General features: G+C 53.1%; 1 pseudogene; it reads right to left on the bottom strand.

Moving 5' to 3' along the window:
* Positions 1–2,931: 2,931 nt before the first annotated feature.
* LOC135886333 (mast cell protease 1A-like) lies at positions 2,932–8,203 on the bottom strand (annotated as a pseudogene).
* Between the last annotated feature and the right edge of the window lie 1,616 nt (positions 8,204–9,819).

Here is a 9,819-nt window from a genome sequence, read left to right as displayed (position 1 = left end):
ACAACCCTTTATTACTCCTGCCCCAATCACAAAGAGACTGGGGTTCCCACAGCAGCCAAAGTGACCATTTGGGCAAGCAATCCATCATGCTAGGTGGGGTGGGTGTGCCCATGCAAACGAGATCAGCCCCTGAAGTCCTTTTCCACAGCTCACCACCAGATGTCAGAGTAGAGCTCATTCTGACTCTGCTTACACTCCCCTTCAGACTACAGAGATTGTTCTAATGTCTCAATCTCCCTTGCTGCCGATTAACCCATCACTTCTTGTTCTGCCTTCACTGGACATGGAGAACCATTGATCCGCATCCCCTTTAGAACAGCCCTTCACATACTGGACGACTGTTCTCAGGTCCCCCCTCAGTCTTCTTTTCTCAAGACCCAACATACTCAGTTTTTTTCACCTCTCCTCCTAGGGCAGGTTTTCAAAACCTTTTCCAGACTCATCGCTTTAACACCAGGTTCAAACTCCCCCAAACCAAGAGGCGGGAGGCGTCATTAGGAACCAGACAATTGTTTGGTAGTTTGCCATGTTGTTGTAGCTGTGTTGGTCCCAGGATATTAGAGAGACAAGGTGGGGGAGGGGTAGCTTTTATTCACGTCTGTTCGGGAAAGGGACTGGCTTTGACTTGTTTTTGGCTTGGACATGCTGGAGAACTTTTCCCAGACCAGAAGAAGAGTTCCGTGTCGAAAGCTTGTCTCTTGCTTGAAAGAGGCCTGTGTGTATGGGGATAGGTGGATAGCAGCGTGGTGAGACCCAGACAGGCAGATATGGATGTGGATTGATAGATAGATGGGGATGGAGATAGATAGATGGGGCTGGGGATAGAAAGATAGATGAATGGGGATGGATAGATTTATGGGGATAGATGGATGGAGTGAGGATTGATAGACAGCTATATGGATGGAAACGGATGGGAATGGATAGATGGGGATATAGATGAATAGGGATTAGATAGATAGATACATAGATATGGATGAATGGACATGGGATAGATAGATGGCTGGGATAGATGGTTGGATGGGGATTGGCTAGAGAGCTAGATAGATCAGGATAGGATTGATCAATGGATGGAGTGGATGGAGGGGTGGGAATAGATAGATAGATGAGGATGGCAAGAGGCAGATCGATTTTTTATCACTAGAAAAGTTTCAAACCTGTCCCACTTTTCTCCCGGAAGTGACCCTCTGGAGTCAGGACAGCTGATTGCTTAGGCTGCTTTTAGCCTTGGAATTCCCTTTGCATCTCTGTCCCAGCAGGCAGGGACTCTTCCAGCCCTGAGGGGGTTAATTCCCCGCTGGCACCACCAGATCCTCATTCTTACTCCTGTGGGAATTCTGTGTCACTGTGCAATGCACAATTTGCACAGAAATTAATGTTTGCACAGAATTTTCTCCTCGCCCTGACAGAAATGGGCTGCACAGCTGCTGGCCTCCACAAGGGGCTGCTGGACCCGGCACATAGAAGGGGAGGGGAGTGGGAGCTGGGAGCTGGGAGCTGGGAGCTGGAGGTTTCCCGCAGCTGCAGTTCTCAGCATGCCCTGGAGGAAGGCAGCAGCAGGCAGGAAACTCCATACAAGCCGGGTACCCAGCATCAGGCTGTCTCTCCCTCTGGATCCCTGGGCTCTGGGTAGGATGACCAGATGTCCCAATTTTATAGGGACAGTCCCGATTTTGGAGGCTTTTTCTTATATAGGCACCTATTACCCCCCATCCCGATTTTTTACACTTGCTATCTGGTCACTCTAGCTCTGGGTGGGGGTGTCTGGGTTGGGGGGGCTCCATGGCTGGGGTAGGGGGTGCAGGAGTCTGAGTTGGGGACACCCCACAGCTGGGCTTTGGCAGGAGGGGGTGCGGGTTTCTGGGCTGGTTGATACCCCACAGCTGGGCTCTGGGGGGAGGGGGCAGAGAAACAGGAACTGGGTTGTCGTAGGGATTTCTTTAACCCTCTACTGCTGGGGAACAATTTTTGTGTCTCTGTATACTTGCTGCCACATATTTTGAAATAAATTACCAAAATAAATGAAACGGGTGTGATTCTATTTTCACAAAGAAAATATGCAGAATTTTGAAATATTGTGCCCAGAATTCCCCCAGGAGTATGACATTCTGCATGAAATCACTAAACACAGGCGTCCTACATCCCAGCCTAGTGCATTAACCACAATCCCAGCCTTCCTCTATGGGGGTTAATTCCCTCCTGGCCCTGGCAGATGCAGCAGCTGCTTTGGATTTCGAGGCTCATGTTGATCACTCATTCCCAGAATCACTTTTTTTGGTAACTTCATTTTTATTCATTGCTGGCTACAAAGCAGCGAGTGGAATGCAGCAGGCCGTGCGGCAGGGAGGGGCAGGGAAGGTGGGAAGGAGGCGATCAGCGCCGGGGATTGATCTGCAGCCTTCTCTGTGTTCCCTTCCCACTGGCCTTGCCAGAGCTGGGAACAGGTATGTTTGGAACAGGAAGTGCACCCCCGCCCCCGGGGGAACTAACACACAGGAAGGACCCAGTGAGGACAGGGCAGGCTTCAGTTTTAACATGACTCAGCAGGTCAAGTAACGCGAGGATCTCCCATAAACGGTCACTTGACTGGCTGTCATGGGGAAGAGCTACAAACCACTGGGTCTTCCGTAGGATTTGGCTCATGTCTGTTACCCCAGGGAAAATAAACCAGCTGTTTCCAATCCCTAGCGAAGAGGCAGCCTAAGGGTTGGGATTCCCAAGGGAGCCGAAAGGAGCTGGCCTTGAACCTGGCTCCTAAATCCCCTAGGCTCTCTGCATTGATGCTCATGGGATGGGTGCTGCCTGAGGGGAGCGATGGCTTGGGGGGCTCAGCCTGGGGGTCGCAGCCCTTCTGCAAAGCAGGCCCTACATCTGGGCCTCTCCAAAGGACAGAAGCAGTGCAGATCCGTCCCGTGCAGTGATTCCTGGTGTGGCTCAGGGCTGCAGCCTCCTCATCGTCTTCTGTATCCAGGGGATGAAGGTGGAGACTCTTGTGTACACCGCTGGGGGTTCCTATCCTTGGTTACCCAAGAGACGATGCCCTGGGCTGTTTTCCCACACAGCAGGGGCAGGGCCCGCTCTAGGTTTTTTGCCGCCCCAAGCAAAAAAATGTTTGGCTGCCCTCCACCCCAGCCCTGGGCTACCCCCTGCACCTCCCTGTTGCCCCAGCCCTGGGCTCTCCCCCCCACCCGCACCCCCTGCTGCCCCAGCTCTGGGCCTCCCCCCCACCCGCACCCCCCTGCCGCCCCAGTCATGGGCTCTCCCCCCCCACTCACACCCCCTGCTGCCCCAGCTCTGGGCTCCCCCCTTTCCCCCCCACCAGTGCCCCACCCCACCCCCACACACCCTGCCGCCCCAGCCCTGGGCTCTCCCCCCACACACCTGCACCCTCCTTCTGCCCCAGCCCTGGGTAACTGGTAACTCGCTCCCAGGGCGGGTCATTCAGCAGGAATTTTGGATGTGCACAGAGCACAGACAGGATTGGTTCCCATATGGTTACAGAACTACAGTAAAGTGGAACAATTTTCAGCTTGTGTGATTGGAGGATATCTGGATGCATAGTATAAGACTGTCCTACATAAATGAGGAAAAGTTGAGGTGCCTTTATTATTCTTTCGTTCCACTCTTTGTTTCTACAGGGAATTTGCCAATGCAATATCACTGTCTTCCTTTTAAACACATAAAACTAAAAACAAAAACAAAAAACAATGGCTGTTGAAAATAGCAATTCCAGTCCTAATAACCACTGGGAAGCATTTCTTGCTCAATTTTATCCTACTTTTTCTACAGCAAGTTACAGCGGATCAGTATATTTGATTTGGGAGAAATGAAGTAACAGCTGCCCAAATTGAGCTTCAGCACTCCTGAATTTTGAGGTGTTCAAATCTGGAAGGCAGGTGCTAGATTCCCTTTCTGAATATTAACTAAATCTGGAAAGGAAAAGTCAATTTCTGCTTCCATGGCTCAGAAGTGGAAATCCTCCTATGTGCCTGGTACTGTATCTAAAGCTGCCCAGGTCCAGTAGAGCCTCCCCTCCCTTACTTTTCATTTTAAATTCTAGTGGGATCCACGTACCTCCCTTGCTAGGCTTCAGATAGAGAGGGGCACTGTCCATTTAGTCCACCCAATTCTTTCTTTGGGGGCTGCAAGGTGAGGTCACACCAGTAGCCCTAATCCAGTCTGGGGATGTCTTCTGAAGGGGGTATCTGGGCCAAAGCCTTCTACTCCTTGGGCGTACTTGTTCCCCGTTCACAGTGCCACCCCGTTCTAGCAGTGAGCTCTCCATTCACAGCAAGCTGCAGCATGAGGTTTCAGCTACCATACTCCCTCCCCCTCCCTTTCCTGTTGATAGCAGCCAAGGGAATGCTGGGAAATGTAATTCTTTCCCTGCTCCAGGGCTGGCTCTATAGGCAGGGAGCTAACCAAGGAACTACAGCTCCCAGGGCCCCCTGTTGGTTCTAAGCTCCCATGCTGGCTCTCTGCCAGCTGCCGCCCCTGCAAATGGGCTACCCCTAGCACCTGCTTGCTTTGCTGGTGCCTAGAGCTGCCCCTGACCAGGGGGCCCCCAGAGTCACCCTGTGAAACAAAACAAGCCACAGATTGAGAACAGCTCACTGAATCATTTCCCACTGAAGCACGTCTCAGTGACATCCCTGGTGCAGCTGGTCTCAGTGTCACCCCCCCAATGTCCACCCGACTCTGCTTGCCACCCACCCCACCCCCATGGCCCAGCTGGTCTCAGCGCCCCACCCAATCCCCTGCCCAGCTGGTCTCTGCCTTTCCCTGGGAGAAGAACAACAATTTTCCCATTCATTTGTACAGCACCTAGTGCAGCGGGGCCTGATCCCCGATGGCCGCTCGTAAGCCCAACTGCAACGCCAACAGCCTCATTAATAATAACGATGTCTAAAGGATGCTTGAAGCCAGGAGCAGATTTACCGTGCCAGAATTTTTGTCATAAGCAGGGTCCCCTACACACATCATGGTGGAGGAGTTATAGTGAGGATATGGCCTGTTAGGATTCCTCAGACACACATCATCCTCCAGCACCTCCACATCCACCTCCCAAAGCCTGGCCGGGTACAATTCACTCTCTGTGCTAGTGCTGCCCCAGTCGGTGACGCTGCACACGATCCCTGGCTTTAGTCTCTTGCGGGTGTGAGGCAGGCCGATGGTATCCACCCATCTGTTCAGCTTTGCTCTCTTCACCAGCTGAAACACAAGAAAGATGAAGATCAATGTGATGGTCGCTCTCAAGAACATAGGCCGTGACTACACTCGAAACTCCAAAGCGCTGCCGCGGGAGCGCTTTGAAGTGTCCGTGTGGTCATGTGCCAGCGCTGGGAGAGAGCTCTCCCAGCACTGCAGGTACTCCACCTGCATGAGGGGATTAGCTGGGGCACTGTTTACACTGGCACTTTACAGCGCTGTAACTTGCTGCACTCAGGGGGGTGTTTTTGCACACCCCTGAGTGAAAAGTTGCAGCGCTGTAAAGCGCCAGTGTAGCCATAGCCATAGAGACACACCCCAATCCCCAGCAAAACCCATAACCATGGTCTTAGTGGAGGCGGGGTGATGGGATGGGGGCGGTACCTGCAGCAGCATGATGTCATTGTTAGTGGTCTTCTCATTGTATTGTGGGTGAGGTATCCGGTGGCACATGGGGATCTTTTGTCATTTCCATTCCCATAGTCTTATGTTATGGGCTTCCAGCTTGACAATAATCTCTCTGTAAAAGCCAAGAACAATCCATGGGGCGTCAGGGGCAGGAGTGTACGTGAGATGGGGGATGGGCACATGTGAGTCTGTCACATGAACAGTGATATGGAGGGGACAGGGCAGCCTGGGGCTCTCAGGCCATGATCCCAGACTCCGCTGCTGGCCTGGAAAAATGTATATACCACTGTACACATTGCCAGCTGCGATCCGGCCCCAGGGCTGGGGACTGGCTGATTTGGGGGGATGTGGAATGGCACAAGGGGCCTCTCCCCTCTAGAGGGTGCTGTTTGCGGCACAATGTCCTGCCCAGTGGTGTTGGGGTCCCAGCCTGTCTCCCTGAGCCCCTTGTGCTGTTCCCCTGAGCTCCTTCACTCCCCGCTGTCCTCCCAGCCCCTGGCTCTCAGCTCCCCTGCAGCCCGGCTAGATCCAGACAGAGGTCTATGCCCAGCTCCCCCCAGACCAGAGCCCTGCAGAGCTGTCCTGGGGCTGTGAGCCCCTCCCTGACCTGATCTGGGCAATGGGCCACACCCCGGCTAGGGTCAATGACCATAGTTCCACTCATTTACCCAGCACTGGAGCTAGATGATGGTTTGCAGAGGCCCCTAGAAACACACTGAAACCCCCAGAACAGATCAGACCCCTGGGCTCTGCTCTCCCAGCCTGTCGCACTAACTGCTCCTTCCCTGCAACCTACAACAGCGCCAGAGCTCCTGACTACCAGCTCACCAGCTGATGCACAACCTGCCCCAGCATCCCCAGCACAGAGCCACTTACTCTCCATTGCAGTGAGCAGCCGTCAGCACGAAGTTCTCTGCCACCAGGAATCCTCCACAAAAGAAGCTATTATTTCCATCTCGTACAGACAGATAGGCCATGTAGGGTCTGGAGTGGGACTTCGCTTGCTTTCCGCCGATGATCTCACCTTAGGGGAAGACCAGTTTGATACAAAGAGCCCCATTGTCTCCATGAGCCAGGCAGGGACCGAGCTCCCCATCCCAAAGAGGAGTCCCCACAGCATCAACCCACCCCTGTGATGCTCTCTCTGGGAGGGATCCCTGTGCCTGGAACACTGCCCCATCCTCAGCTCTCCCCCAAATTGGACACCCCAGGGGGCCAGAGGATAAATCTGAAGCTCTGACCTCGCTGGGTGGGGAATCGGTGTCAAACGCACCAGGAGTGGGTCAGTAATCACACTGCCTTAAGGTAATGGCATTGGGGGCCAAAGTTATTGTGTATTTGGTTGTCGTGGTAATAGAATCTTGTGTTGCTATGGCAACTGAGTTAGATTATTAGGGGATAGCTCAGCCTGTTTGGGCTGGCTTTTGGTTAGTTCTGTGTGTAGCAATAAATGGCTGCTCCAAGGTTTACAGCTCTCTGTGTCCCAGTGATTTCTTCCTAAAACTGTTGCCCCCAAGGATATAACAAAAGTCACCTCAGATTAGGCCAGGTAGCCCCCAGATGGGCATTGACAATTTTATTGGCTGAATTTTCTTCAGACAAGATCCTTCCCCCAGTCCAATGCTGCTTCCTTTGTCCTTCTGGTATTGTGAATGCCATGGGTAGAAAGAAAGGGAAAGATCATTTGGGGCAGCTTCTCCCCCTTCTTATAGTTATTTTTCCTTCTTCAAGAAACATCTCCAGCTGGGGTTGAGGAAACAGGAAACCCAAGCTCTTTGTCCATTGAGATGTAAATTTTTCACCCATATCCTCTTTCCTGATGAAGAATGGCCACTTAACCAGGGGATGGTCCATTTGATTTTCTTGACACATGGCTGAGGCATCGGCTAGTCTTTTCTCTCTGGTTAACTGGTTTGTGACTGCTCTCCAGACATGTCATAGTAACACCATACAGTAGAATCTTATAACTTTTGATGGCAAACATATTTTACCAGAACAAATTATGAGTTTTCAGATGATACCTCACAAGACATGTTTTGTATAAAATTTATCATAATCCTGTAAAAGGGGAGATCATAGGGGTACAGACTGTCACAGGCCCCTAGATACCACCTAATGAACCCAATCCCAGGGGCCACATAGCCCAGCCGTACTTACCAGCCCAAGTCCCGGGGGGCAGGAGAAAAGCCATGGGGAGCAGAAGCAAAGTCGGTAACTGCATGTTTGCAGTCAGTACAGGGATGGTGCATCTCCCTCAAGTCTGGGGACATTATAAACTCAGCTTGGGGAGTATCAGGGGGGCAGGAAACCTCAGAGTCGCCCACACACTCATCTAAATGCAGGTCTCAGGCGTCTCAGTTTCCAACCCCAGCCAACCACACAGGCTGGGGGGAAGGACAGTCTGTACGTCAGCTGCCCATCCTGTGCAGATGGCTGGATACTGCATGGCTGGGTCCCTGCACAGCTGGATGGATGATGCACCACTGGATGGAGAAGACCTAGGAGAAGATATGTCTCACAGGATTCTGCATTGATCTGGGTGCCAGCTCACAGCTGTGCACGTCTGGGACGCTTACTCACTTGGCCTCATCCTTGCTCAGCTCCCTGCATGTGTCTCTGTGGTGGGGGCCGTGGATGACAGCAACTGATGTCAGTGGGGAGGGTGGGAACGTAGCCCTTTGACCTTTCTCAGGGTGGCCCAGTCGTGAGGAGGGTGGGGCTGGGCAGAGCAGCCATCAGCCCCGATCATATCAACTGTGGCGGGAGGGTTTTTGTGAAGCCCCCCAGTGAGTCTGTGACCATGCGAAGGGGATGTGGCAGCCTGTGTGATGCCGTATGACTGTGCAGCATCAGAGGGGAAATGACACAGCACAGATAGGGATAGAACCCAGGAGTCCTGGCTGCCAGTGCCCATCACCCCCCCCCCCCCCCGATCACTAAACACAATTCTCCTTCCAGAGATGGGGATACAACCCAGGAATCCTGACTCCCAGCCCCCCAGCTCTAACCATTAGACCCCACTTCCCTCCCAAAGCCAGGGATAGTTAGTGCCAACCAGTGAGTTGTTCACTGTCCTTCACAAGCCACTCCGGTCTCAGACCTGACAAACTCACTACACCTAAGGCTCTGCTTCCCTGGTATTTACCCCTAAAGGGTGGTGTGTGAGGACTCTACTGAAAGCTGATAACTCGTCAAGCCTCATGCTCACTGTGAGACGTGCCTACGGGTACTAGTTCAGGGATAATGTCTCTATCTGGACACCTCTGGCTAATGCCACTGGGCTTGTAGAGATATACAGGGAATCACGTGGCTCAGTGACAGCCCATTCACATGGGAGAGAGCTGTGAGCCCTCCCTGGCTGGCCAGAGATGGACTACATGGTGTGACACTGGCAGGCAGCTGGCATTACTAAGAACTAACAGACTCATAGATGGAGACGACACCTGTTCACCTGTGTGTTCTTTTCACTCAAAATAGGGATGAGTCTTACAAGAGCCCATTTAGTGCTCAGACTCTGTGAAATGATTAGAAGTTGCTACCTGTGTTAACCTCATGTGCAATGTCTGTATTCCAGGCCATAGCTGGAGCACCCACAGAGAAAAATTAGCGGGTGCTCAGCACTCACCGGCAGCCAAGCTCCCCCCCTCCTCCTCCTCCCCCCCTTACGTGCCGCCGACCCTGCTGATCAACTCCTCCCCCTCCCTCTCAGCACCTCCCACCCGCCGAGAACAGCTGTTTCACGGCATGCAGGAGGTTCCGGGAGGAAGGGGGTGGAAAGAGGTGGGGAAGAGGCAGGAGTGGGGGTGGGAAGAGGTGGGGCAGGGGCTTGGGGGAAGGGGTGGAGTGGGGGCAAAGCGGAGCAGGGGCGGGAAGATGCAGGATGGGGTGCAGCTTAGGGGAAGGGGTGGAGTGGGGCTGGGACCTGGGGCAGGGTGGGAGGGGATCGAGCAGCCCCTTGCTAGAGGTGAAGTCGGCGCCTATGTTCCAGGCTATGGGAAACATGTAAGTTTTGATTTATAACACTGAAAGTGTTTGCTCTGAACTTGGGGACCAGGCCAGATTCCAGGCCTCAGCTCAGATGCTGCAGCATTAACTGAGCTTTTGTATCCCATTCCCTGACCCCTGAGCCAGCCAGTCCCCTGGAGCCAGTACCCCACAGAAGGGAAAGGCCCCATCTCACATTTCCCAATGCCCCTGTCAGCACAG

The sequence above is a fragment of the Emys orbicularis genome, chromosome 12 (assembly GCF_028017835.1).
Source record: "Emys orbicularis isolate rEmyOrb1 chromosome 12, rEmyOrb1.hap1, whole genome shotgun sequence".
NCBI lineage: Eukaryota > Metazoa > Chordata > Testudines > Emydidae > Emys > Emys orbicularis.
This window is presented reverse-complemented; position numbering and strand designations above follow the sequence as displayed.